At 36.6% G+C, this 27389-nt stretch overlaps 2 non-coding genes across 2 annotated transcripts; both read left to right on the forward strand.

Annotated features, from left to right (window-relative positions):
* Positions 1-13592: 13592 nt before the first annotated feature.
* Positions 13593-13700, forward strand: LOC112724679 (small nucleolar RNA R71). The gene has a single exon (XR_003163830.1). It is a non-coding gene; the product is annotated as a small nucleolar RNA R71 (small nucleolar RNA).
* A 7952-nt stretch (positions 13701-21652) lies between these two features.
* LOC112724680 (small nucleolar RNA R71) lies at positions 21653-21760 on the forward strand. The gene has a single exon (XR_003163831.1). It is a non-coding gene; the product is annotated as a small nucleolar RNA R71 (small nucleolar RNA).
* Positions 21761-27389: the final 5629 nt, after the last annotated feature.

The following is a 27389-nucleotide window of genomic DNA, read 5'->3' on the forward strand; positions in this document are numbered from 1 at the left end:
AAGAGATACTCATTCAATCGAAGGTAGAACGGAAGTGGTTGTCAGACACGCGTTCATAGGGAATGATGATGATTGTCACGTTCATCACATTCAGGTTGAAGTGCGAATGAATATCTTAGAAGCGGAATAAGTTGAATTGAATAGAAAAATAGTAGTACTTTGCATTAATCTTTGAGGAACAGCAGAGCTCCACACCTTAATCTATGGAGTGTAGAAACTCTACCGTTGAAAATACATAAGTGAAAGGTTCAGGCATGGACGAGAGGCCAGCCCCCAAAATGTGATCATAGGATCAAAAATACAATCCAGGATGTCAAATACAGTAGTAAAAAGTTCTATTTATAATAAACTAGCTACTAGGGTTTACAGAAGTAAGTAATTGATGCATAAATCCACTTCCGGGGCCCACTTGGTGTGTGCTTGGGCTGAGCTTGAATGTTACACGTGCAGAGGCTCTTTCTGAAGTTGAACGTCAGGTTGTAACGTATTTCTGGCGTTCAACTCTGGTTTGTGACGTGTTTCTGGCGTTTAACTCCAGACAGCAGCGTAGAACTGGCGTTCAACGCCCTTTTACGTCATCTAAACTCGGTCAAAGTATGGACTATTATATATTGCTGGAAAGCCCTAGATGTCTACTTTCCAACGCAATTGGAAGCGCGCCATTTTGAGTTCTGTAGCTCCAGAAAATCCACTTTGAGTGCAGGGAGGTCAGAATCCAACAGCATCAGCAGTCATTCTTCTACCTCTGAATCTGATTTTTGCTCAAGTCCCTCAATTTCAGCCAGAAAATACCTGAAATCACAGAAAAATACACAAACTCATAGTAAAGTCTAGAAATGTAAATTTAACATAAAACTAATAAAAACATCCCTAAAAGTAACTAGATCCTACTAAAAACATACTAAAAACAATGCCAAAAAGCGTATAAATTATCCGCTCATCAATCGTGTTTGTTAGTTCAGAGACTGGTACTAAAATTTCTGTCTCTGTCTCTAAAATTTCAGTATTTTAGTACCTCCAAAAAGTAGGGACACAGGGGACTTAAATTTTTAGAGATGGAGACTGAAACTTTAATAATATTTTATACCTAAAATACTTTCATTTCAATTGATTAATTCTAATTTTACCCTTTATACAAATTAAATTAGAGTTTCATTCTTATTTTAATTTCTGTCTCCCATTTTACACCAAACAGAATACTGAGATTTATTTCAATCCCTGTCTCTTAGTCTCTGTCTCTCAGTCTCAGTCTTTCCGTCTCTGTCTCTCCACCAAACACTACCTAGGGTATTAGGTGTCCAGAATCAACGTATGATAATATATTGTTAATTATTATGACAGACGCAAGTCAAAGGAAACTTTATTACTATGTTCATCTTGAGAATATCCTATTGACAAATATGTGATAATTATAACCATCAGAAATTTTCAAAGTGAGTCAGTTCAATGGTCATATCTCTATATGCAACATCTATAATATCCTATGACCAAGAACAGTTTAGATTAAATTATAAAAAAAATTATCTCTCATTATTATGATTACTATCATAATGATAAATCTCTAAATTTAATCAAGAACCTTATTATATTAACATTTTAATATAATAATAATAACAAATAATTTGACACATGATTGATTGAAATGTCGTCATACTATTTATTTTTATCAGATACTGCCTATAGAAAGGACACACAAAAAAGAGTTGTCCAAAGAAGGGAGCAGCTGATGTTGCAGCTACTCTTACTGTTGCAGCTACAGTTATTGCTGCTGCTAAGTCAAAATCCAATGCACAAGGAAATGCAGTACTAGGATTTACTGTTGTTCAAATTATGTTGCACCAGAAGTTGTTGATGTTCCTCCACCTAGTAGTGATTAAGATGTGCCTACTCAAGCTCCTCCAAATACTACACTCCAACCCATTGATATCTAGGAAGTTGAGATCAAGCTTTCTCAACCAAACTCCTCAAATGCACAAGAGTCTCAAGAAGTAGTTGCATTTAGTTTAACAAACCACATTTAAAATTATTGTGAATAATCAACCTAAATTTATGTATTATTTACATGGAATAGGTGCCACCTATGAGGCTACCCCAAGTTACAGACAAGAAGAAAGTCCTTACTACCACAAGAATTGGTCACTATGGATCCATTGCAAGGAACAATTAAGCTTAGTCACAACTTTCAGACTAGCCAGCTTCTTGAAATTTGTCCCAATACCTGGCTTCAAACCACCAAAGAAAAAAATAAAGATGTAGTTAGATTGAAGATATTTTTGTGAATGATACTTTTATTTTGTGGTTTAAGTTTATTCCAGTAGACTATTTATTTATTTGGATACATTATATGCTTTGATAGCACTCTCTGTCCTTGTTATTGGGCTATTTTGGATTTAAAACTAGTCTTTAATTTTTTGAGGGAGATGTCACGTTATTGGGCTATTTTGGATTTAAAACTAGTCTTTAATTTTTTGAGGGAGATGTCACTAATATGATAGGAGTTTGATTTGGTGAAATTTGATGAGTTTGGAAAACTTGAAATTATTGTGATGATCAAATATTATTAAAAATATTAATTAAAAAATTATTAATTTAATATTTGCTTCCAATTGTTTGGTTAATGAGTTTGTTAGTGTGCAGGAAAAATGAAATAAATTTTTCTGTTGGGATAAAAGGTAATATAAGCCCAATGTGATGAAAATGTGATAAGCCTTTGTGCAAAAATATTCCATACAATATGGCTGAATTGTTTAAAGGAAGAGCAAAGCTAAGTGGGCCAGAAAATCACCCCAAAACAATTTTTCTTCCTAGACCAACAAGCCTTGGTCCGAAATTGAAAGAAGAAAGAAAGAGTTGGAGCATTCAAATATTCGGTTACGTACCTCCAAGGGTTAATGGAATTCAAATTTTAATTCAACTAAATTTATGCCTTGGTAACTGAAAGAGAAAATTAAAATTGATTTAACTGCATTAAATGCTCCACAGTCCACACATTACTCCACTTCTACGGGAATGAAAGTGGGATTTCAATTTCATTTAATTGTACAGTGAAAGTTTTGTATCTTCTCTCTCCTCTCTCTCTTTGTTTTCGATCACTTCACTCAGGAAAGAAGAGTGAACAAGTTATCAGAAGAGAAGTACAGATACAGTAAAGCTATGAAGAAGAAAAAGGCTAGGTTGATGATGGTTTCTAAAGAAGGAAGATCCGAAGCATGGAGTGTCTAGATCTTTGCCATTGAAGGCAAGATTTTGAAGAAGAGCTTCAAGATCTTCCATGCCAAGAATAGAAGCAATCCGCCTCGGTCAGAGAAGAAGATCTCAGTGGGTAAAGCTTATTTCCATTTTTGTTATTCCAAGAGAAAAGGTAGCCTCTGGAGCTACGTACGTAGAGGAAGAAGCAAATATGGAAAGGAATGAGCTATCAAGGATCAAAGGTTCATCAAGGGTCAGAGTTCTTTCTTGGAGCCAAAGTCAAGATCAAAGGCTCAGATTGAAGAAGCTTGATGAGAAGGGATGAGAGAGGTACATACATGTTGATTTTTGGTTTTCCCTCTCTCTTCTCTCTGTCCGAACCGAAACTGCTTGTGTGTTGGAGAAGATGTTGGTGGCTTGGTTGAATCGGTTTCAACCTTGGAAGCTTCCCCTTCTATAATAAGGGAGAACGGCCAAGGGTTGAGACAAGGAGAAAAAACACATAGTTCTCATAGCTACCCTAAGTTAACAGAGTTCTTCTCCTTCAATGGGTTTCATTTAGTTTTATTTTCTTTAGTTTTGTCTGTCTGAGTCTCATGGTAAAAGTCAAACAGAGTGAGATTTGTAAGAAAAAGCCAGTAAGAAGAAAAAGACAGTGAGCAAAATTAAAGAAAAAGCCATAGATGTCTAAGAGTTCCTTTGTACATCTGTATGTTGTGTTTCATGATCCTGTGGTGATTCCCTTGCAAGTTGGGTTAGTACTTTGCAGTTGAAAGCTTAGTAGGTGTCCAAGTCCAATTCAGATTTTGGGATAGAATCTGGATTTGTCCCAGATAGGAATGGGTAGTTCCTAGGGAAGAATTGGCATATGTAATCTGATGATTATAGTGAAATTCTGTCACTGTTGTGATGGAGACTAGATGTAGGCTGCATTGCACTTAGCAGCTGAACTAGGATACTTCTGGGCGTGATTCTCTCTTTCTCTTCTACTCCTATTCTGTTTATATTGCATTGGAAACAAAATTGAAAAATATCTCCTAACCGGTTACGAGACAGAAAGAAAATGTCTCTTGACTTGTTATGAGACAAAAAGCAAAAATTAATATTCAGCAAAAAGGGGCTAAGATTCAACTCCCTCTTCTCTTAGCCACTAATTACCATCAAAATTCATTGTTACTTTTTTTTGAAACTCATTGTTATGGTAATATATTATTATTATAACAACCTTATCTACCTTTAATTATGCTACTCTAGAGTTTTTTTTTATTTTTTGCAATATTTTTTTCATAATTTTGTTGGATGACAAAAAAAGAAACTTATTTCATGTTTATATCAGGACTAACAACTTGAACATTTGACAATGACACTTTTTTTTTCTTTTATTACATATCAACCCTAAATACATTAAAATAAAATCATCCTCAAACCTTAAATACCAACATGAAACCAACAACAAACATTACAAACACAGTCAACAACAACTTGTACAATTTTTATGCTTTAAGTTCAGCTTCTAACTTTTCAATTCTCCAAGCCAAATTCACCCTCACTTGGTCAACATCCTTTGTAGAAGTCACCCTTTTACCGGCGTCTTCTTGTCCAATGTTAATATAGATGAACAAATCACACCACCTCTTTCAATTCACATTGTAGTTAGAACACCAAAAAATTGGCTTGTTAGGGTTAGACTCTGTTGTGGACCATCGAAGAACAAGGCAGAAGCCACGTCACGCCACTCTAAAACTATCGATGCTCTACTTCGATGGGATCCTTGTATTTGACCGCATGGAACTCTAGGTTCCACTTACAATCATGATCCCAAAATTGAAAAGGCGCACAACGAGAAAGAAGAAAAACAAAAAAAAATGAGAAGGAAAAGAAGAGGAAGAAGTAGAGAAAGTAATTTAGGTTATAAAATGTTACGTTTGTTTTGTGTATTCTTTAATACATAGACATAAAGACAAAGACACTAAAAACATAGACACATTAAGACACAAATTTTTAAATTTGTTTGATATACAAGTACAAGACAGAAGACACAAATCATAATCTTGTTAAATTTCAATATTACCTTTATTACAAATTATTACCAGTACCACTACTACACAACCACCATTTCAACCAAACCACCACCATTAATAATCAGCCACCATCTCAATTAAAAATAACCACCAATAATAATATAAAATTAAATAATAAATTTAATCCAACAAATATCAACAAAAAAATAATTTAACAAAATTAATACAAAATTATTTTAACAAAGCTTAACCAAAATTCAAACAATTTAAAAATTAAATTATATAAAAACAAAAATAAAATTGTGACAGAAGGGAGAACAAATCTGGAACATGGTGACAAAAGGGAGAACAGATTTGAAAACACAATGCGCGAGAGAATGGAGAACAAATATAAAAATATGGTGACAGAGGGGAGACTGGTGCGCAGATATGAATCCTCGACGAGATGTGAAGCAGAGGCAACAACTACAAAAAAGTGACGGCGGCAAAGAGACAACCGTGAAGAGCAAAAAAGAAGCAAGGGGGAGAAAAGAGAGGAAGGGATGGGGGTGGTAGCTGTGGTCTGAGTGGAAGAAAGGAAGGAGAGGAGGTGGTCTGGGTGGAAGAAAGGTGGTGGTGGTCTGGTGACACGAAGAGAAGATAAGCGACGGTGATTTGGGCGGAAGGAAAGGAGGAAGAGAGGCGGTAGCGGGCTGGTGGCACGACGGGAGGAGAGGCGGCGGTGGCCGGAGTGGCAAGAAGAGAAGATGAGAGGTTAAACTCTCTATGTTTTGGAAGTAGAAAGGATGAAAAGAGACGGAGGAAGGAGAAGAATTTGAAGGGTAATTTTAAAAATTAATGTTAAAAATATTGTGTCTGTGTCTTAAGATCAGTGTTCCACCCCTTAGTGCTATACACAAATTTTGTGTCTCTGTGTGTCTTTGTGTCTTTCTGTATCTATCAGAATTTTGCGTCTTACTAGCCAAACAGAAAATGTGTACTATCGTATTTATGTCTTGGGTAGACACACCCACCAACCAAACGCACACAAAAAGAACAAAGATCAAATTGAAACTAATACACTTTTATGTCATATCACCTAATCATTACTATGTCCAGCATGGTAAAAATTGGTCATGTCACTAACAAAATCAGTGCTTCCAGTAACAAAAAATAAAAAGAAACTAACATGATGTATTTTTTTAAATTTAAAAGACTAATTTAATACAATTAAAATTTTAATAACTAAATTAATGTAATTCGTCAATTTCAAGAACTAATATATCGTACAAAGCATATCTATTTTGATATGCTAATTTTTATATTGATAAAACTTTTATTTTGATTTATTATTTTTGTTTTGATAGGATTTTGATTTTAATTTAATATACTAATTTTAGGAATACAATTTTTGTATTTTAAAAACAAAAAGGGTGACACGTTAAATTCAAAAGTGTGTTCGGTTAGAAATTAACTTTTTTTTTTCTTTTTTTTTATTTTATTTTGTCTTTATGTATTTTTTTTTCTCTTTCTCACAAAATAAAAAAAATAAAAAGAGAAGAAACAAAAAAAAATGAAATAGAAAAGAAGCAAAAACAATAAAAAAAATTACAAATACATTTTTTTTTGTATTTCTCATTTTTTATCAAATTTTGTAATTTTTTTTGCCCTCTTGGGTAGTAAATACAGAAATTTTTTAAGGAAAACAAAATTTTATAAATATTAACATAGAAATTTTGTATTTTTTTTTGCCTCTTTCGTCTTTCTCTTCCTCATTTTTTTTATACAGTTATTTTGTATTATTCAACTTCACAAATTTTTATATAGTTTTAATTATAAATTTTGTGTTTTTTATTTTATTCGTAGAGAATTGATAATTCTGCACTTTTTTATTTCTCTCTATATTTTGTCAATGTAATTATTTAATTTTTCGTTAGGTTCAACTTCACAAATTTCTAGTTTTTTTATTTTTTTTTACAGAATTTTATAAATTTTTATTTTTTTTCTCTTTTACAATGAAAATAAAATTATTTTTAAAAAATACATAACTTTATAAAAAAGTAAAAATTAAAAGAGAAATAACTATTCTATTTCTTCTTTAAAAGAGTAAGAATTAAAAGAGAAATAACTATTAAAAAATGAAGAATTGAGGGGAAAAAAACAGAGAAAAAGAAAATGGTACAAAAAGAAAAATGTAATTACTTAAATATAAAGCCAAAATGTACATAGATGCAGAGAAGAGTATAAATCATACTTTGTGAATTCTTCCTTTTTTTTTTCCCTTTTTTTTTTCAGTTCACATTCTGTATGCTATATATTTATTATGTATGTGAGTATCTACTAAAAAAAAAAGAAATTGTATATAATTTATGCATATTTTGTGAATAATTTTTGTTAGATCAATCAATCTCTGAACTCCCTAGGTTATAATTGATTCCTAAAAAGCTTACTCATTATTATTTGTGTTACTGTTCACGATAATATTTGTGTGTATAAAAACCAATTTGACCGAAACTTGACTAGTACAAGCACATAGGAAAATATATATCTAAGGAAATACGTGGAGAGTCCTATATATATAGAAACAAGTGGATCCTAATATATATATATATATATATATATATATATATATATATATAACATTCGGCGTTTATTTTTTTGAGTAATGTTATATGTACACCAAAATTAATCACTAAAGTTAAATATGTTGAAATATAAATACATATTAAAAATAAATTAAATCATATATATTTATATACAAATATATTAATAGCTGATTTTAATAATTAATTTAGTATATAAATAATATTTTTATTTTTTTAAATACGGATAAAACTTTGGTAAAACACTCATCAATTATTAAATTTTGTGATATTTTTAAAAATGGGGTGAAATAATACGTTCTCCGTATACATGGTGCACGAAATTGTGATCTCCAGGCTCGAACAAATCCTGGTAATGGCTCCAGAGCTTGGTGCTCTGATCTTAATTCATAATTGTCACAACTTTGATACAACTAACCAGCAAGTGCACTGGGTCGTCCAAGTAATACCTTACGTGAGTAAGGGTCGAATCCCACGGAGATTGTTGGTATGAAGCAAGCTATGGTCACCTTGTAAATCTCAGTCAGGCGGATATAAAGTGATAATGTTGTTTTCGAATATTATATAATAAAATAGGGATAGAGGTACTTATCTAAATCATTGGTAGGAATTTCAGATAAGCGAATGGAGATACTTTTCGTTCCTCTGAACCTCTGCTTTCCTGCTATCTTCATCCAATCAGTCTTACTCCTTTCCATGGCTGGCTTTATGCAAGGGCATCACCGTTGTCAGTGGCTACATCCCCTCCTCTCAGTGAATAATATGCTCACGCACCCTGTCACGGCACGGCTATTCATCTGTCGGTTCCCGATCATGCTGGAATAGGATTCACCCTCCTTTTGCGTCTGTCACTAACGCCCAACACTCGCGAGTTTGAAGCTCGTCACAGTCATTCAATCATTGAATCCTACTCAGAATACCACAGACAAGGTTTAGACCTTCCGGATTCTCTTGAATGCCGCCATCATTCTAGCTTACGCCACGAAGATTCTGGTTAGGAGATCTAAGAGATACTCATTCTAGCTTATTTCATGTAGAACAGAAGTGTTTGTCAGACACGCGTTCATAAGGGAGAAGGATGATGAGCGTCACACATAATCATCACCTTCATCACGTTCTTGGGTGCGAATGGATATCTTAGAAGCGAAATAAGAAGAATTGAATAGAAAACAGTAGTACTTTGCATTAATCTTTGAGGGACAGCAGAGCTCCACACCTTAATCTATGGAGTGTAGAAACTCTACCGTTAAAAATACATGAGTGAAGGTCCAGGCATGGCCGAGATGGCCAGCCCCCTAAAACGTGATCAAAGGATCATAAGGTAATCCAAAGATGGTCAAAAAGACTAAAACTGAGACCAAAGATGCCTATTACAATAGTAAGAGGTCCTATTTATACTAAACTAGCTACTAGGGTTTACATGAGTAAGTATTTGATGTATAAATCCACTTCCGGGGCCCACTTGGTGTGTGTTTGGGCTGAGCTTAAGTGTTGCACGTGCAGAGGCCATTTGTGGAGTTGAACGCCAGTTTCTGTGCCAGTTTGGGCGTTCAACTCTGGTTTTGGATCCTTTTCTGGCGCTGGACGCCAGTTTACGTCGTCAATTCTTGGCCAAAGTATGGACTATTATATATTGCTGGAAAGCCCTGGATGTCTACTTTCCAACGCAATTGGAAGCGCGCCATTTCGAGTTCTGTAGCTCCAGAAAATCCACTTTGAGTGCAGGGAGGTCAGAATCCAACAGCATCAGCAGTCCTTTTTCAACCTCTGAATCTGATTTCTGCTCAAGTCCCTCAATTTCAGCCAGAAAATACCTGAAATCACAGAAAAATACACAAACTCATAGTAAAGTCCAGAAATGTGAATTTAACATAAAAACTAAGGAAAACATCCCTAAAAGTAACTAGATCCTACTAAAAACAATGCCAAAAAGCGTATAAATTATCCGCTCATCACAACACCAAACTTAAATTGTTGCTTGTCTCCAAGCAACTGAAAATCAAATAGGATAAAAAGAAGAGAATATACTATAAATTCCAAACTATCAATGAAACATAGCTTCAATCAAATGAGCGGGACTTATAGCTTTTTGCCTCTTGAATAGTTTTGGCATATCACTTTATCCATTGAGGTTCAGAATGATTGGCATCTATAGGAACTCAGAGTTCAGATAGTGTTATTGATTCTCCTAGTTCAGTATGATGATTCTTGAACACAGCTTCTTTATGAGTCTTGGCCGTGGCCCTAAGCACTTTGTTTTCCAGTGTTACCACCAGATACATAAATGCCACAGACACATAATTGGGTGAACCTTTTCAGATTGTGACTCAGCTTTGCTAAAGTCCCCAACTAGAGGTGTCCAGGGTTCTTAAGCACACTCTTTTTTTTGCTTTGGACCTTGACTTTAACCGCTCAGTCTCAAGTTTTCACTTGACACCTACACGCCACAAGCACATGGTTAGGGACAGCTTGGTTTAGCCGCTTAGACCAGGATTTTATTCCTTTAGGCCCTCCTATCCACTGATGCTCAAAGCCTTGGGATCCTTTTTATTTGCCCTTGCCTTTTGGTTTTAAGGGTTATTGGCTTTTTCTGCTTGCTTTTTCTTTTTCTTTCTATTTTTTTTCTTTTCTTTTTTTTTTCGCCCCTTTTTTTTTTCTTTTTTTTTTCTGCAAGCTTTGTTCTTTGCTGCTTTTTCTTGCTTCAAGAATCATTTTTATGATTTTTCAGATTATCAAATAACATGTCTCCTAGTCATCATTCTTTCAAGAGCCAACATATTTAACATTCTTAAACAACAACTTCAAAAGACATATGCACTGTTCAAGCATACATTCAGAAAACAAGAAGCATTGTCACCACATCAATATAATTAAGCTAAGTTCAAGGATAAATTCGAAACTCATGTACTTCTTGTTCTTTTGAATTAAAACATTTTTCTTTTAAGAGAGGTGATGGATTCATAGGACATTTATAACTTTAAGACAGAGTTTACTAACTACTAATGATCATGTAATGAAGACACAAACATAGATAAGCACATAACATAGAAAATGAAAAACAGAGAAAGTAAGAACAAGGAATGAGTCCACCTTAGTGATGTCCTTGAGCTCTTCTATGTCTCTTCCTTGTCTTTGCTGCTCCTCCTTCATTGCTTTTAGATCTTCTCTGATTTCATGAAGGATGATGGAGTGCTCTTGATGTTCCACCCTTAGTTGCTTCCAATAATTGTGTGGAAGAAAATGTATCCCCTGAGGTATCTCAGGGATCTCTTGATTTGCAGTCAAATGTTCTACCACTGGGCTATAGACCCTTGATGGAAGCTTTTGTCTTCCTTTTCCTCTTTCTAGAGGCCTCTCTGGCCTTAGGTGCCATCAATGGTTATGGAGAAAAAACAAAAAAGCTATGCTTTTTTTTTACCACACCAAACTTAGAATGTTGCTCGTCCTCGAGCAAAAGAAGAAAGAATAGAAGAATAAGAAGAAGATATGGAGGAGATGGATGGGAGTGTGTATTCGGCCATATGGGTGGGATTGGGTGGTAGAGAGATGTTGAATTTTGAAGGTAGTGGGTGTATGGATGTGAGTGGTAAATGGAAAGTAGAAGGGATGATCATGAATGGGAAGAGAGATGATGAGGTAGGTGGGGATACTGTGGGGTCTACAGATCCTGAGATGTCAAGGCATTTACATCCCTGCACCAATTTAGGCATGCAAAATGCCCTTGCACACAACTCTGGGCGTTCAGCGCCAGGTTGGTGCCCATTTTGGGTGTTCAACGCCCCTTTGCTGCCATTTCTGGCGTTGAACGCCAGAACCATGCTTGTTCTGGGCGTTCAGCGCTAGGATGCTCCCATTCTGGGCGTTCAGCGCCAGAACTATGCTCTGTTCTGGCGTTTGAACGCCAGACAGATGCTCCTCCAGGGTGTGATTTTTCTTCTGCTGTTTTTTGATTCCGTTTTTGATTTTTTTTTTTTGTTTATTTTGTGACTCCACATGATCATGAACCTAAGAAAACATGAAAAACAATAAAAATATGAATTAGATAAACATTGGGTTGCCTCCCAACAAGCGCTTCTTTAATGTCAATAGTTTGACAGTGGGCTCTCATGGAGCCTCACAGATGTGCAGAGCTTTGTTGAAACTCTCCAACACCAAACTTAGAGTTTGGATATGGGAGTTCAACACCAAACTTAGAGTTTGGTTGTGGCTTCCCAACACCAAACTTAGAGTTTGACTGTGGGGGCTCTGGTTGACTCTGCTTTGAGAGAAGCATTTCAAGCTTCCTCTCCATGGTTGCAGAGGGAGATCCTTGAGTTTTGAATACAAGGGAGTTCTCATTCCATTGAAGGACTATTTCACCTCTGTCAACATCAATCACAGCTCTTGCTGTGGCCAGGAAAGGTCTTCCTAGGATGATGGATTCATCCTTTTCCTTTCCAGTATCCAGGACTATGAAATCAGTAGGTATGTAAAGGCCCTCAACCTTTACTAATACATCTTCTACTTGTCCATAAGCCTGTCTTCTTGAGCTGTCTGCCATCTCTAGTGAGATTTTAGCAGCTTGCACCCCATAGATTCCCAGTTTCTCCATTACAGAGAGGGGCATGAGGTTTATCCCTGAACCAAGGTCACACAGAGCCTTAAAGATCATGGTGCCTATGGTACAAGGGATTATGAACTTTCCAGGATCCTGTCTCTTCTGAGGCAATGTCAGTTGATCCAGATCACTTAGTTTATTGATGAACAAGGGAGGTTCAACTTCCCAAGCATCAATGCCAAATAATTTGGCATTCAGCTTCATGATTGCACCAAGAAACTTGGCAGTTTGCTCTTCAGTAACATCCTCATTTTCTTCAGAAGAAGAATATTCATCAGAGCTCATGAAGGGCATAAGGAGGTTCAATGGAATCTCTATGGTCTCTAGATGAGCCTCAGATTCCTTTGGTTCCTCAGAGGGAAGCTCCTTATTGACCACTGGACGTCCCAGGAGGTCTTCCTCCTTGGGATTCACGTCCTCTCCTCTCCTCACAGGTTCGGCCATGGCGCTTATGTCAATGGCCTTGCACTCTCCTTTTGGGTTCTCTTCTGTATTGCTTGGGAGAGTACTAGGAGGGATTTCAGTGATCCTTTTACTCAGCTGGCCCACTTGTGCTTCGAAATTTCTAATGGAAGACCTTGTTTCATTCATGAAACTTACAGTGGCTTTAGATAGATCAGAGACTAGATTTGCTAAATTAGAAGCATTTTGTTCAGAGTTCTCTGTCTGTTGCTGAGTTGATGATGGAAAAGGTTTATTATTGTTAAACCTGTTTCTTCCACCATTATTAAAGCCTTGTTGGGGCTTTTGATCCTTCCATGAGAAATTTGGATGATTTCTCCATGTTGAGTTATAGGTGTTTCCATAAGGTTCACCTAAGTAATTTACCTCTGCTATTGCAGGGTTCTCAGGATCATAGGCTTCTTCTTCAGAAGATGCCTCTTGAGTACTGTTGGATGCAGCTTGCATTCCATGCAGACTCTGAGAAATCATATTGACTTGCTGAGTCAATATTTTATTCTGAGCCAATATGGCATTCAGAGTATCAACTTCAAGAACTCCCTTCTTCATAGGCGTCCCATTGCTCACAGGATTCCTTTCAGAAGTGTACATGAACTGGTTATTAGCAACCATGTCAATGAGTTCTTGAGCTTCTGCAGGCGTTTTCTTTAGGTGAATGGATCCACCTGCAAAAGTGTCCAGTGACATCTTTGATAGCTCAGATAAACCATCATAGAATATATCTAGGATGGTCCATTCTGAAAGCATGTCAGAAGGACACTTTTTGGTCAACTGTTTGTATCTTTCCCAAGCTTCATAGAGGGATTCACCTTCTTTCTGTCTGAAGGTTTGAACATCAGCTCTAAGCTTGCTCAGCTTTTGAGGAGGAAAGTACTTGGCTAAGAAAGCCGTGACCAGCTTATCCCAAGAGTTCAGGCTGTCTTTGGGTTGAGAATCCAACCATAATCTAGCTCTGTCTCTTACAGCAAAAGGGAAAAGCATGAGCCTGTAGACTTCAGGATCTACTCCATTAGTCTTAACAGTATCACATATCTGCAAGAATTCAGTTAAGAACTGAAAAGGATCTTCAGATGGAAGTCCATGAAACTTGCAGTTCTGCTGCATCAGAGAAACTAATTGAGGTTTCAGCTCAAAGTTGTTTGCTCCAATGGCAGGAATGGAGATGCTTCTTCCATGTAAATTGGAATTAGGTGCAGTAAAGTCACCAAGCATCTTCCTTACATTATTATTATTTTCGGCTGCCATCTCCTCTGCCTGTTCGAAAATTTCTGAAAGGTTATCTCTGGATTGTTGTATTTTAGCTTTTTTTAATTTTCTCTTCAGAGTCCTTTCAGGTTCTGGATCTGCTTCCACAAGAATGTTCTTATCCTTGCTCCTGCTCATATGACAAAGAAAAAGGCACAGAAAAATAATAATAATAGAGATTCTCTTTACCACAGTATAGAGGTTCCCTTATGTTAGTAGAAGAAAAGAGGAAGAAATTCGAACACAGATAGAAGAGGGGGTTCGAATTTGGTGATGATGTGAGGAAGAGATGTTAGTTAATGAATGAATAAATAGAATAGGATAAGAGAGAAGGAGGGAATTTTCGAAAATTAATTTTGAAAAGGAGTTAGTGATTTTTGAAAATGGTTTTTGAAAAATGTTAGTATTTTTCGAAAATTAAGATTTAAAATTTAAATTAATTAATAAATTAAAAAGAAATTTTGAAAAAGGGGGAAGATATTTTCGAAAAATGAGAGAGAGAGAGTTAGTTAGGTGGTTTTGAAAAAGTTAAGAAACAAACAAAAAGTTAGTTAGTTAGTTGAAACAAATTTTGAAAAGATAAGAAGTTAGGAAGTTAGAAAAGATATTTTGAAAAGATATTTTTGAAAAAGATAAGATAAGAAGATATTTTTGAAAAGATATGATTGAAATTAGTTTTGAAAAAGATTTGATTTTTAAAATCTCAATTAATGACTTGATTCATAAGAAATCACAAGATATGATTCTAGAACTTAAAGTTTGAATCTTTCTTAACAAGCAAGTAACAAACTTCAAATTTTTGAATCAAAACATTAATTGATTATGTTATTTTCGAAAATTTGATATAAAAATAAGAAAAAGATTTTTGAAAAATATTTTTGGAATTTTCGAAAATAACTAAGAATTTTGAAAAAGATTTGATTTTTGAAAAAGATTTTGAAAAAGATAAGATTTTCAAATTGAAAATTTGATTTGACTCATGAGAAACAATTTGATTTTAAAAATTTTTGAAAAAGTCAATCCAAATTTTCGAATTTGATGAGAGAAAAAGGGAAAGATATTTTTTTGATTTTTTGAATTTTTATGATGAGAGAGAAAAACACAAAAAAAAATGCAATGCATGAAATTTTTAGATCAAAACATGTGATGCATGCAAGAATGCTATGAATGTCAAGATGAACACCAAGAATACTATGAAGATCATGATGAACATCAAGAACACATTTTTGAAAAATTTTTAATGCAAAGAAAACATGCAAGACACCAAACTTAGAATTCTTTAATGCTTAGACACTAAGAATTCAAGAATGCATATGAAAAATATGATAAGACACAAAACAAAAAATCATCAAGATCAAACAAGAAGACTTACCAAGAACAACTTGAAGATCATGAAGAACACTATGAATGCATGATATTTTCGAAAAAATGCAAGATGCATATGCAAGTGACACCAAACTTATAATGTGACTCAAGACTCAAACAAGAAACAGAAAAATATTTTTGATTTTTATGATTTTCTAATTTTTTTGGATTTTTTTTTTCGAAAATTATATGAAAAAGAAAAATAAGGATTCCAAAATTTTTAATATGAATTCCAGGAATCTTGCCATGTTAGTCTAAAGCTTCAGTCCAGGAATTAGACATGGCTCACTAGCCAGCCAAGCTTTTAATGAAAGCTCCAGTCCAAAACACTAGACATGGCCAATGGCCAGCCAAGCTTCAGCAGATATGGATACTTTTCATGTATAGAACAACTAAGTGTGTGAGAATCTCTTCATTTGTGATGGTAAGTTGAAACCCCAGTCCAAAAATTAGACATGGCTTACAGCCAGCCAGGATTCAACAAATCATCATGAAACACTAGAATTCATTCTTAAAAATTTTGAATAAAATTTTTTTTTGAAAGCAATTTTAAATTTTTTTTTCGAAAACAGATGAGGAAATTTTAGAAATATTTTTGAAAATAAAACAAAAAGAAAATTACCTAATCTGAGCAACAAGATGAACCGTCAGTTGTCCAAACTCAAACAATCCCCGGCAACGGCGCCAAAAACTTGGTGCACGAAATTGTGATCTCCAGGCTCGAACAAATCCTGGTAATGGCTCCAGAGCTTGGTGCTCTGATCTTAATTCATAATTGTCACAACTTCGATACAACTAACTAGCAAGTGCACTGGGTCGTCCAAGTAATACCTTACGTGAGTAAGGGTCGAATCCCACGGAGATTGTTGGTATGAAGCAAGCTATGATCACCTTGTAAATCTCAGTCAGGCGGATATAAAGTGATAATGTTGTTTTCGAATATTATATAATAAAATAGGGATAGAGGTACTTATGTAAATCATTGGTAGGAATTTCAGATAAGCGAATGGAGATACTTTTCGTTCCTCTGAACCTCTGCTTTCCTGCTATCTTCATCCAATCAGTCTTACTCCTTTCCATGGCTGGCTTTATGCAAGGGCATCACCGTTGTCAGTGGCTACATCCCCTCCTCTCAGTGAATAATATGCTCACGCACCCTGTCACGGCACGGCTATTCATCTGTCGGTTCCCGATCATGCTGGAATAGGATTCACCCTCCTTTTGCGTCTGTCACTAACGCCCAGCACTCGCGAGTTTGAAGCTCGTCACAGTCATTCAATCATTGAATCCTACTCAAAATACCACAGACAAGGTTTAGACCTTCCGGATTCTCTTGAATGCCGCCATCATTCTAGCTTACGCCACGAAGATTCTGGTTAGGAGATCTAAGAGATACTCATTCTAGCTTATTTCATGTAGAACAGAAGTGTTTGTCAGACACGCGTTCATAAGGGAGAAGGATGATGAGCGTCACACATAATCATCACCTTCATCACGTTCTTGGGTGCGAATGGATATCTTAGAAGCGAAATAAGAAGAATTGAATAGAAAACAGTAGTACTTTGCATTAATCTTTGAGGGACAGCAGAGCTCCACACCTTAATCTATGGAGTGTAGAAACTCTACCGTTAAAAATACATAAGTGAAGGTCCAGGCATGGCCGAGATGGCCAGCCCCCTAAAACGTGATCAAAGGATCATAAGGTAATCCAAAGATGGTCAAAAAGACTAAAACTGAGACCAAAGATGCCTATTACAATAGTAAGAGGTCCTATTTATACTAAACTAGCTACTAGGGTTTACATGAGTAAGTATTTGATGTATAAATCCACTTCCGGGGCCCACTTAGTGTGTGTTTGGGCTGAGCTTAAGTGTTGCACGTGCAGAGGCCATTTGTGGAGTTGAACGCCAGTTTCTGTGCCAGTTTGGGCGTTCAACTCTGGTTTTGGATCCTTTTCTGGCGCTGGACACCAGTTTACGTCATCAATTCTTGGCCAAAGTATGGACTATTATATATTGCTGGAAAGCCCTGGATGTCTACTTTCCAACGCAATTGGAAGCGCGCCATTTCGAGTTCTGTAGCTCCAGAAAATCTACTTTGAGTGCAGGGAGGTCAGAATCCAACAGCATCAGCAGTCCTTTTTCAACCTCTGAATCTGATTTCTGCTCAAGTCCCTCAATTTCAGCCAGAAAATACCTGAAATCACAGAAAAATACACAAACTCATAGTAAAGTCCAGAAATGTGAATTTAACATAAAAACTAAGGAAAACATCCCTAAAAGTAACTAGATCCTACTAAAAACATACTAAAAACAATGCCAAAAAGCGTATAAATTATCCGCTCATCACAACACCAAACTTAAATTGTTGCTTGTCCCCAAGCAACTGAAAATCAAATAGGATAAAAAGAAGAGAATATACTATAAATTCCAAACTATCAATGAAACATAGCTTCAATCAAATGAGCGGGACTTATAGCTTTTTGCCTCTTGAATAGTTTTGGCATCTCACTTTATCCATTGAGGTTCAGAATGATTGGCATCTATAGGAACTCAGAGTTCAGATAGTGTTATTGATTCTCCTAGTTCAGTATGATGATTCTTGAACACAGCTTCTTTATGAGTCTTGGCCGTGGCCCTAAGCACTTTGTTTTCCAGTGTTACCACCAGATACATAAATGCCACAGACACATAATTGGGTGAACCTTTTCAGATTGTGACTCAGCTTTGCTAAAGTCCCCAACTAGAGGTGTCCAGGGTTCTTAAGCACACTCTTTTTTTTGCTTTGGACCTTGACTTTAACCGCTCAGTCTCAAGTTTTCACTTGACACCTACACGCCACAAGCACATGGTTAGGGACAGCTTGGTTTAGCCGCTTAGACCAGGATTTTATTCCTTTAGGCCCTCCTATCCACTGATGCTCAAAGCCTTGGGATCCTTTTTATTTGCCTTTGCCTTTTGGTTTTAAGGGTTATTGGCTTTTTCTGCTTGCTTTTTCTTTTTCTTTCTATTTTTTTTCTTTTCTTTTTTTTTCGCCCCTTTTTTTTTTCTTTTTTTTTTTTCTGCAAGCTTTGTTCTTTGCTGCTTTTTCTTGCTTCAAGAATCATTTTTATGATTTTTCAGATTATCAAATAACATGTCTCCTAGTCAACATTCTTTCAAGAGCCAACATATTTAACATTCTTAAACAACAACTTCAAACGACATATGCACTGTTCAAGCATACATTCAGAAAACAAGAAGCATTGTCACCACATCAATATAATTAAGCTAAGTTCAAGGATAAATTCGAAACTCATGTACTTCTTGTTCTTTTGAATTAAAACATTTTTCTTTTAAGAGAGGTGATGGATTCATAGGACATTTATAACTTTAAGACAGAGTTTACTAACTACTAATGATCATGTAATGAAGACACAAACATAGATAAGTACATAACATAGAAAATGAAAAACAGAGAAAGTAAGAACAAGGAATGAGTCCACCTTAGTGATGTCCTTGAGCTCTTCTATGTCTCTTCCTTGTCTTTGCTGCTCCTCCTTCATTGCTTTTAGATCTTCTCTGATTTCATGAAGGATGATGGAGTGCTCTTGATGTTCCACCCTTAGTTGCTTCCAATAATTGTGTGGAAGAAAATGTATCCCCTGAGGTATCTCAGGGATCTCTTGATTTGCAGTCAAATGTTCTACCACTGGGCTATAGACCCTTGATGGAAGCTTTTGTCTTCCTTTTCCTCTTTCTAGAGGCCTCTCTGGCCTTAGGTGCCATCAATGGTTATGGAGAAAAAACAAAAAAGCTATGCTTTTTTTTTACCACACCAAACTTAGAATGTTGCTCGTCCTCGAGCAAAAGAAGAAAGAATAGAAGAATAAGAAGAAGATATGGAGGAGATGGATGGGAGTGTGTATTCGGCCATATGGGTGGGATTGGGTGGTAGAGAGATGTTGAATTTTGAAGGTAGTGGGTGTATGGATGTGAGTGGTAAATGGAAAGTAGAAGGGATGATCATGAATGGGAAGAGAGATGATGAGGTAGGTGGGGATACTGTGGGGTCTACAGATCCTGAGATGTCAAGGCATTTACATCCCTGCACCAATTTAGGCATGCAAAATGCCCTTGCACACAACTCTGGGCGTTCAGCGCCAGGTTGGTGCCCATTTTGGGTGTTCAACGCCCCTTTGCTGCCATTTCTGGCGTTGAACGCCAGAACCATGCTTGTTCTGGGCGTTCAGCGCCAGGATGCTCCCATTCTGGGCGTTCAGCGCCAGAACTATGCTCTGTTCTGGCGTTTGAACGCCAGACAGATGCTCCTCCAGGGTGTGATTTTTCTTCTGCTGTTTTTTGATTCCGTTTTTGATTTTTTTTTGTTTATTTTGTGACTCCACATGATCATGAACCTAAGAAAACATGAAAAACAATAAAAATATGAATTAGATAAACATTGGGTTGCCTCCCAACAAGCGCTTCTTTAATGTCAATAGTTTGACAGTGGGCTCTCATGGAGCCTCACAGATGTGCAGAGCTTTGTTGAAACTCTCCAACACCAAACTTAGAGTTTGGATATGGGAGTTCAACACCAAACTTAGAGTTTGGTTGTGGCTTCCCAACACCAAACTTAGAGTTTGACTGTGGGGGCTCTGGTTGACTCTGCTTTGAGAGAAGCATTTCAAGCTTCCTCTCCATGGTTGCAGAGGGAGATCCTTGAGTTTTGAATACAAGGGAGTTCTCATTCCATTGAAGGACTATTTCACCTCTGTCAACATCAATCACAGCTCTTGCTGTGGCCAGGAAAGGTCTTCCTAGGATGATGGATTCATCCTTTTCCTTTCCAGTATCCAGGACTATGAAATCAGTAGGTATGTAAAGGCCCTCAACCTTTACTAATACATCTTCTACTTGTCCATAAGCCTGTCTTCTTGAGCTGTCTGCCATCTCTAGTGAGATTTTAGCAGCTTGCACCCCATAGATTCCCAGTTTCTCCATTACAGAGAGGGGCATGAGGTTTATCCCTGAACCAAGGTCACACAGAGCCTTAAAGATCATGGTGCCTATGGTACAAGGGATTATGAACTTTCCAGGATCCTGTCTCTTCTGAGGCAATGTCAGTTGATCCAGATCACTTAGTTTATTGATGAACAAGGGAGGTTCAACTTCCCAAGCATCAATGCCAAATAATTTGGCATTCAGCTTCATGATTGCACCAAGAAACTTGGCAGTTTGCTCTTCAGTAACATCCTCATTTTCTTCAGAAGAAGAATATTCATCAGAGCTCATGAAGGGCATAAGGAGGTTCAATGGAATCTCTATGGTCTCTAGATGAGCCTCAGATTCCTTTGGTTCCTCAGAGGGAAGCTCCTTATTGACCACTGGACGTCCCAGGAGGTCTTCCTCCTTGGGATTCACGTCCTCTCCTCTCCTCACAGGTTCGGCCATGGCGCTTATGTCAATGGCCTTGCACTCTCCTTTTGGGTTCTCTTCTGTATTGCTTGGGAGAGTACTAGGAGGGATTTCAGTGATCCTTTTACTCAGCTGGCCCACTTGTGCTTCGAAATTTCTAATGGAAGACCTTGTTTCATTCATGAAACTTACAGTGGCTTTAGATAGATCAGAGACTAGATTTGCTAAATTAGAAGCATTTTGTTCAGAGTTCTCTGTCTGTTGCTGAGTTGATGATGGAAAAGGTTTATTATTGTTAAACCTGTTTCTTCCACCATTATTAAAGCCTTGTTGGGGCTTTTGATCCTTCCATGAGAAATTTGGATGATTTCTCCATGTTGAGTTATAGGTGTTTCCATAAGGTTCACCTAAGTAATTTACCTCTGCTATTGCAGGGTTCTCAGGATCATAGGCTTCTTCTTCAGAAGATGCCTCTTGAGTACTGTTGGATGCAGCTTGCATTCCATGCATACTCTGAGAAATCATATTGACTTGCTGAGTCAATATTTTATTCTGAGCCAATATGGCATTCAGAGTATCAACTTCAAGAACTCCCTTCTTCATAGGCGTCCCATTGCTCACAGGATTCCTTTCAGAAGTGTACATGAACTGGTTATTAGCAACCATGTCAATGAGTTCTTGAGCTTCTGCAGGCGTTTTCTTTAGGTGAATGGATCCACCTGCAAAAGTGTCCAGTGACATCTTTGATAGCTCAGATAAACCATCATAGAATATATCTAGGATGGTCCATTCTGAAAGCATGTCAGAAGGACACTTTTTGGTCAACTGTTTGTATCTTTCCCAAGCTTCATAGAGGGATTCACCTTCTTTCTGTCTGAAGGTTTGAACATCAGCTCTAAGCTTGCTCAGCTTTTGAGGAGGAAAGTACTTGGCTAAGAAAGCCGTGACCAGCTTATCCCAAGAGTTCAGGCTGTCTTTGGGTTGAGAATCCAACCATAATCTAGCTCTGTCTCTTACAGCAAAAGGGAAAAGCATGAGCCTGTAGACTTCAGGATCTACTCCATTAGTCTTAACAGTATCACATATCTGCAAGAATTCAGTTAAGAACTGAAAAGGATCTTCAGATGGAAGTCCATGAAACTTGCAGTTCTGCTGCATCAGAGAAACTAATTGAGGTTTCAGCTCAAAGTTGTTTGCTCCAATGGCAGGAATGGAGATGCTTCTTCCATGTAAATTGGAATTAGGTGCAGTAAAGTCACCAAGCATCTTCCTTACATTATTATTATTTTCGGCTGCCATCTCCTCTGCCTGTTCGAAAATTTCTGAAAGGTTATCTCTGGATTGTTGTATTTTAGCTTCTTTTAATTTTCTCTTCAGAGTCCTTTCAGGTTCTGGATCTGCTTCCACAAGAATGTTCTTATCCTTGCTCCTGCTCATATGACAAAGAAAAAGGCACAGAAAAATAATAATAATAGAGATTCTCTTTACCACAGTATAGAGGTTCCCTTATGTTAGTAGAAGAAAAGAGGAAGAAATTCGAACACAGATAGAAGAGGGGGTTCGAATTTGGTGATGATGTGAGGAAGAGATGTTAGTTAATGAATGAATAAATAGAATAGGATAAGAGAGAAGGAGGGAATTTTCGAAAATTAATTTTGAAAAGGAGTTAGTGATTTTTGAAAATGGTTTTTGAAAAATGTTAGTATTTTTCGAAAATTAAGATTTAAAATTTAAATTAATTAATAAATTAAAAAGAAATTTTGAAAAAGGGGGAAGATATTTTCGAAAAATGAGAGAGAGAGAGTTAGTTAGGTGGTTTTGAAAAAGTTAAGAAACAAACAAAAAGTTAGTTAGTTAGTTGAAACAAATTTTGAAAAGATAAAAAGTTAGGAAGTTAGAAAAGATATTTTGAAAAGATATTTTTGAAAAAGATAAGATAAGAAGATATTTTTGAAAAGATATGATTGAAATTAGTTTTGAAAAAGATTTGATTTTTAAAATCTCAATTAATGACTTGATTCATAAGAAATCACAAGATATGATTCTAGAACTTAAAGTTTGAATCTTTCTTAACAAGCAAGTAACAAACTTCAAATTTTTGAATCAAAACATTAATTGATTATGTTATTTTCGAAAATTTGATATAAAAATAAGAAAAAGATTTTTGAAAAATATTTTTGGAATTTTCGAAAATAACTAAGAATTTTGAAAAAGATTTGATTTTTGAAAAAGATTTGATTTTTGAAAAAGATTTTGAAAAAGATAAGATTTTCAAATTGAAAATTTGATTTGACTCATGAGAAACAATTTGATTTTAAAAATTTTTGAAAAAGTCAATCCAAATTTTCGAATTTGATGAGAGAAAAAGGGAAAGATATTTTTTTGATTTTTTGAATTTTTATGATGAGAGAGAAAAACACAAAAAAAATGCAATGCATGAAATTTTTAGATCAAAACATGTGATGCATGCAAGAATGCTATGAATGTCAAGATGAACACCAAGAATACTATGAAGATCATGATGAACATCAAGAACACATTTTTGAAAAATTTTTAATGCAAAGAAAACATGCAAGACACCAAACTTAGAATTCTTTAATGCTTAGACACTAAGAATTCAAGAATGCATATGAAAAATATGATAAGACACAAAACAAAAAATCATCAAGATCAAACAAGAAGACTTACCAAGAACAACTTGAAGATCATGAAGAACACTATGAATGCATGATATTTTCGAAAAAATGCAAGATGCATATGCAAGTGACACCAAACTTATAATGTGACTCAAGACTCAAACAAGAAACAGAAAAATATTTTTGATTTTTATGATTTTCTAATTTTTTTGGATTTTTTTTTCGAAAATTATATGAAAAAGAAAAATAAGGATTCCAAAATTTTTAATATGAATTCCAGGAATCTTGCCATGTTAGTCTAAAGCTTCAGTCCAGGAATTAGACATGGCTCACTAGCCAGCCAAGCTTTTAATGAAAGCTCCAGTCCAAAACACTAGACATGGCCAATGGCCAGCCAAGCTTCAGCAGATATGGATACTTTTCATGTATAGAACAACTAAGTGTGTGAGAATCTCTTCATTTGTGATGGTAAGTTGAAACCCCAGTCCAAAAATTAGACATGGCTTACAGCCAGCCAGGATTCAACAAATCATCATGAAACACTAGAATTCATTCTTAAAAATTTTGAATAAAATTTTTTTTTTGAAAGCAATTTTAAATTTTTTTTTTCGAAAACAGATGAGGAAATTTTAGAAATATTTTTGAAAATAAAACAAAAAGAAAATTACCTAATCTGAGCAACAAGATGAACCGTCAGTTGTCCAAACTCAAACAATCCCCGGCAACGGCGCCAAAAACTTGGTGCACGAAATTGTGATCTCCAGGCTCGAACAAATCCTGGTAATGGCTCCAGAGCTTGGTGCTCTGATCTTAATTCATAATTGTCACAACTTCGATACAACTAACCAGCAAGTGCACTGGGTCGTCCAAGTAATACCTTACGTGAGTAAGGGTCGAATCCCACGGAGATTGTTGGTATGAAGCAAGCTATGATCACCTTGTAAATCTCAGTCAGGCGGATATAAAGTGATAATGTTGTTTTCGAATATTATATAATAAAATAGGGATAGAGGTACTTATGTAAATCATTGGTAGGAATTTCAGATAAGCGAATGGAGATACTTTTCGTTCCTCTGAACCTCTGCTTTCCTGCTATCTTCATCCAATCAGTCTTACTCCTTTCCATGGCTGGCTTTATGCAAGGGCATCACCGTTGTCAGTGGCTACATCCCCTCCTCTCAGTGAATAATATGCTCACACACCCTGTCACGGCACGGCTATTCATCTGTCGGTTCCCGATCATGCTGGAATAGGATTCACCCTCCTTTTGCGTCTGTCACTAACGCCCAGCACTCGCGAGTTTGAAGCTCGTCACAGTCATTCAATCATTGAATCCTACTCAAAATACCACAGACAAGGTTTAGACCTTCCGGATTCTCTTGAATGCCGCCATCATTCTAGCTTACGCCACGAAGATTCTGGTTAGGAGATCTAAGAGATACTCATTCTAGCTTATTTCATGTAGAACAGAAGTGTTTGTCAGACACGCGTTCATAAGGGAGAAGGATGATGAGCGTCACACATAATCATCACCTTCATCACGTTCTTGGGTGCGAATGGATATCTTAGAAGCGAAATAAGAAGAATTCAATAGAAAACAGTAGTACTTTGCATTAATCTTTGAGGGACAGCAGAGCTCCACACCTTAATCTATGGAGTGTAGAAACTCTACCGTTAAAAATACATAAGTGAAGGTCCAGGCATGGCCGAGATGGCCAGCCCCCTAAAACGTGATCAAAGGATCATAAGGTAATCCAAAGATGGTCAAAAAGACTAAAACTGAGACCAAAGATGCCTATTACAATAGTAAGAGGTCCTATTTATACTAAACTAGCTACTAGGGTTTACATGAGTAAGTATTTGATGTATAAATCCACTTCCGGGGCCCACTTGGTGTGTGTTTGGGCTGAGCTTAAGTGTTGCACGTGCAGAGGCCATTTGTGGAGTTGAACGCCAGTGTCTGTGCCAGTTTGGGCGTTCAACTCTGGTTTTGGATCCTTTTCTGGCGCTGGACGCCAGATTTGGGCAGAAGGCTGGCGTTGAATGCCAGTTTACGTCATCAATTCTTGGCCAAAGTATGGACTATTATATATTGCTGGAAAGCCCTGGATGTCTACTTTACAACGCAATTGGAAGCGCGCCATTTCGAGTTCTGTAGCTCCAGAAAATCCACTTTGAGTGCAGGGAGGTTAGAATCCAACAGCATCAGCAGTCCTTTTTCAACCTCTGAATCTGATTTCTGCTCAAGTTCCTCAATTTCAGCCAGAAAATACCTGAAATCACAGAAAAACACACAAACTCATAGTAAAGTCCAGAAATGTGAATTTAACATAAAAACTAAGGAAAACATCCCTAAAAGTAACTAGATCCTACTAAAAACATACTAAAAACAATGCCAAAAAGCGTATAAATTATCCGCTCATCAATATTATATATTTTTTATTTTAAAATTTAATAATTGAGTATTATACCTGTTTCATCCTGGCACTGGGGTGGCCGAATTTAGCGACTCCGAGCAAGCGTCTGTCGGAGAGGAAGAGCTATACGTTGGCCTGGAACGAACATCGCGGCGGAAATACCTGCAAAAGATACTCCGACGCTCAAGTTAGTGATAATCTCGAGTGAGAGTAATTAAATAAGTATGAAGACTGAGAATGGAACCTGAGTCTTAGCCGAGGATATTAGCTCGGCTTTATAGCGTTATTCTGCCCGTTTGCTGTGGATAAGTCCTAATTTGTAGGTTGGATATGACATTCTGTTTTGGTAATTAGGTTTGCTTTGCACGTTTCTTATTTTTAAACGGATGAGGCCGTTTCTGTTTGATTTCGTGCTGAGCTTATCGGGCAGTTGGCATGAAACCGATCTTATATGCTCATGTGCCGAGCTTTTTGGGCGGCCGAGGATAAGGGTGACGTATCATAGCCCCCAAGCTTGCCTGGGTTTGGACAAGACTAAGGCGAGCTTCCGGACCAAGAGTACCGCAATCCTCGGTCGCTGAGTTGTCGTATGTTTACCTTGCATCCCCCAAGCTCGTCTTAGTTTGGTGTGTTGGTTTTGAAACGTTTTCTTAGCATTAAATGCTTGCTTTGTTTTTCGCGCTTTAATGAATGATTGATTTGATTGTGCTGCGCGTTCCAAGGAGCCCCTGATCGTTTGATTTGCGAAGTGCTGATCGTGGGTTGATGGTTTGGATCAAAGGGTAACGCTTCATATCTAACTGCTCCTTATTCTGTAATAAACAAGCTTGTATCTCTTAGTTTTTTGTATTTGGGACTTCTGCGTTTTCGAGAAAAAATGAGTAAGAAAGGTGAGTGCTGATCCGTGTCTTTGTTCCTTTCCTCCTTTCTCAATTTTGGTTTTCTCTGCCTTGTTTCATGGAAAAGGGAAAGTCTGATATGGGTGAGGGTGATTTGTATGGTTGGGTTGACTCAAACGTTAAGGATTATGTGTCTCAATTTAGTGATAAGGAGTCAGTTGACATGTTGGGTTCTAATGTCTGGGTTAGGAGCGATAGTGGTATAAGGATAGAAATATTTCCCTGTGATGTTGATGACCGGGTTTTCCATTGTCGCAATGACTGGGCTTACTTCTATATGTACAGCTGTTTGTTTACTGAGTTGGGGGTTAGGGTTCCTTTTACTGATTTTGAGTGTAGTGTGCTTTATTGGTTAAACTGTGCTCCTAGTCAACTTCACCCGAATTCCTGGGGGTTCGTAAGAGTTTTTGAAGTGTTGATGGAATTCCTTGAGTAGCTGCCTTCTCTTCGGTTGTTCTTTTCCTTATTTCAGGCAAAAGGGGTTAATCGGGGTCTTTGGGTTAACCTGAGTAGTTATCCTCGCCGTGCCATTTTTGGTCTTTACAAGTCCTCTTTTAAAGACTTTAAAACTATGTATGTT

This window comes from Arachis hypogaea, chromosome 11, assembly GCF_003086295.3.
Source record: "Arachis hypogaea cultivar Tifrunner chromosome 11, arahy.Tifrunner.gnm2.J5K5, whole genome shotgun sequence".
Taxonomy (NCBI): Eukaryota; Viridiplantae; Streptophyta; class Magnoliopsida; order Fabales; family Fabaceae; genus Arachis; species Arachis hypogaea.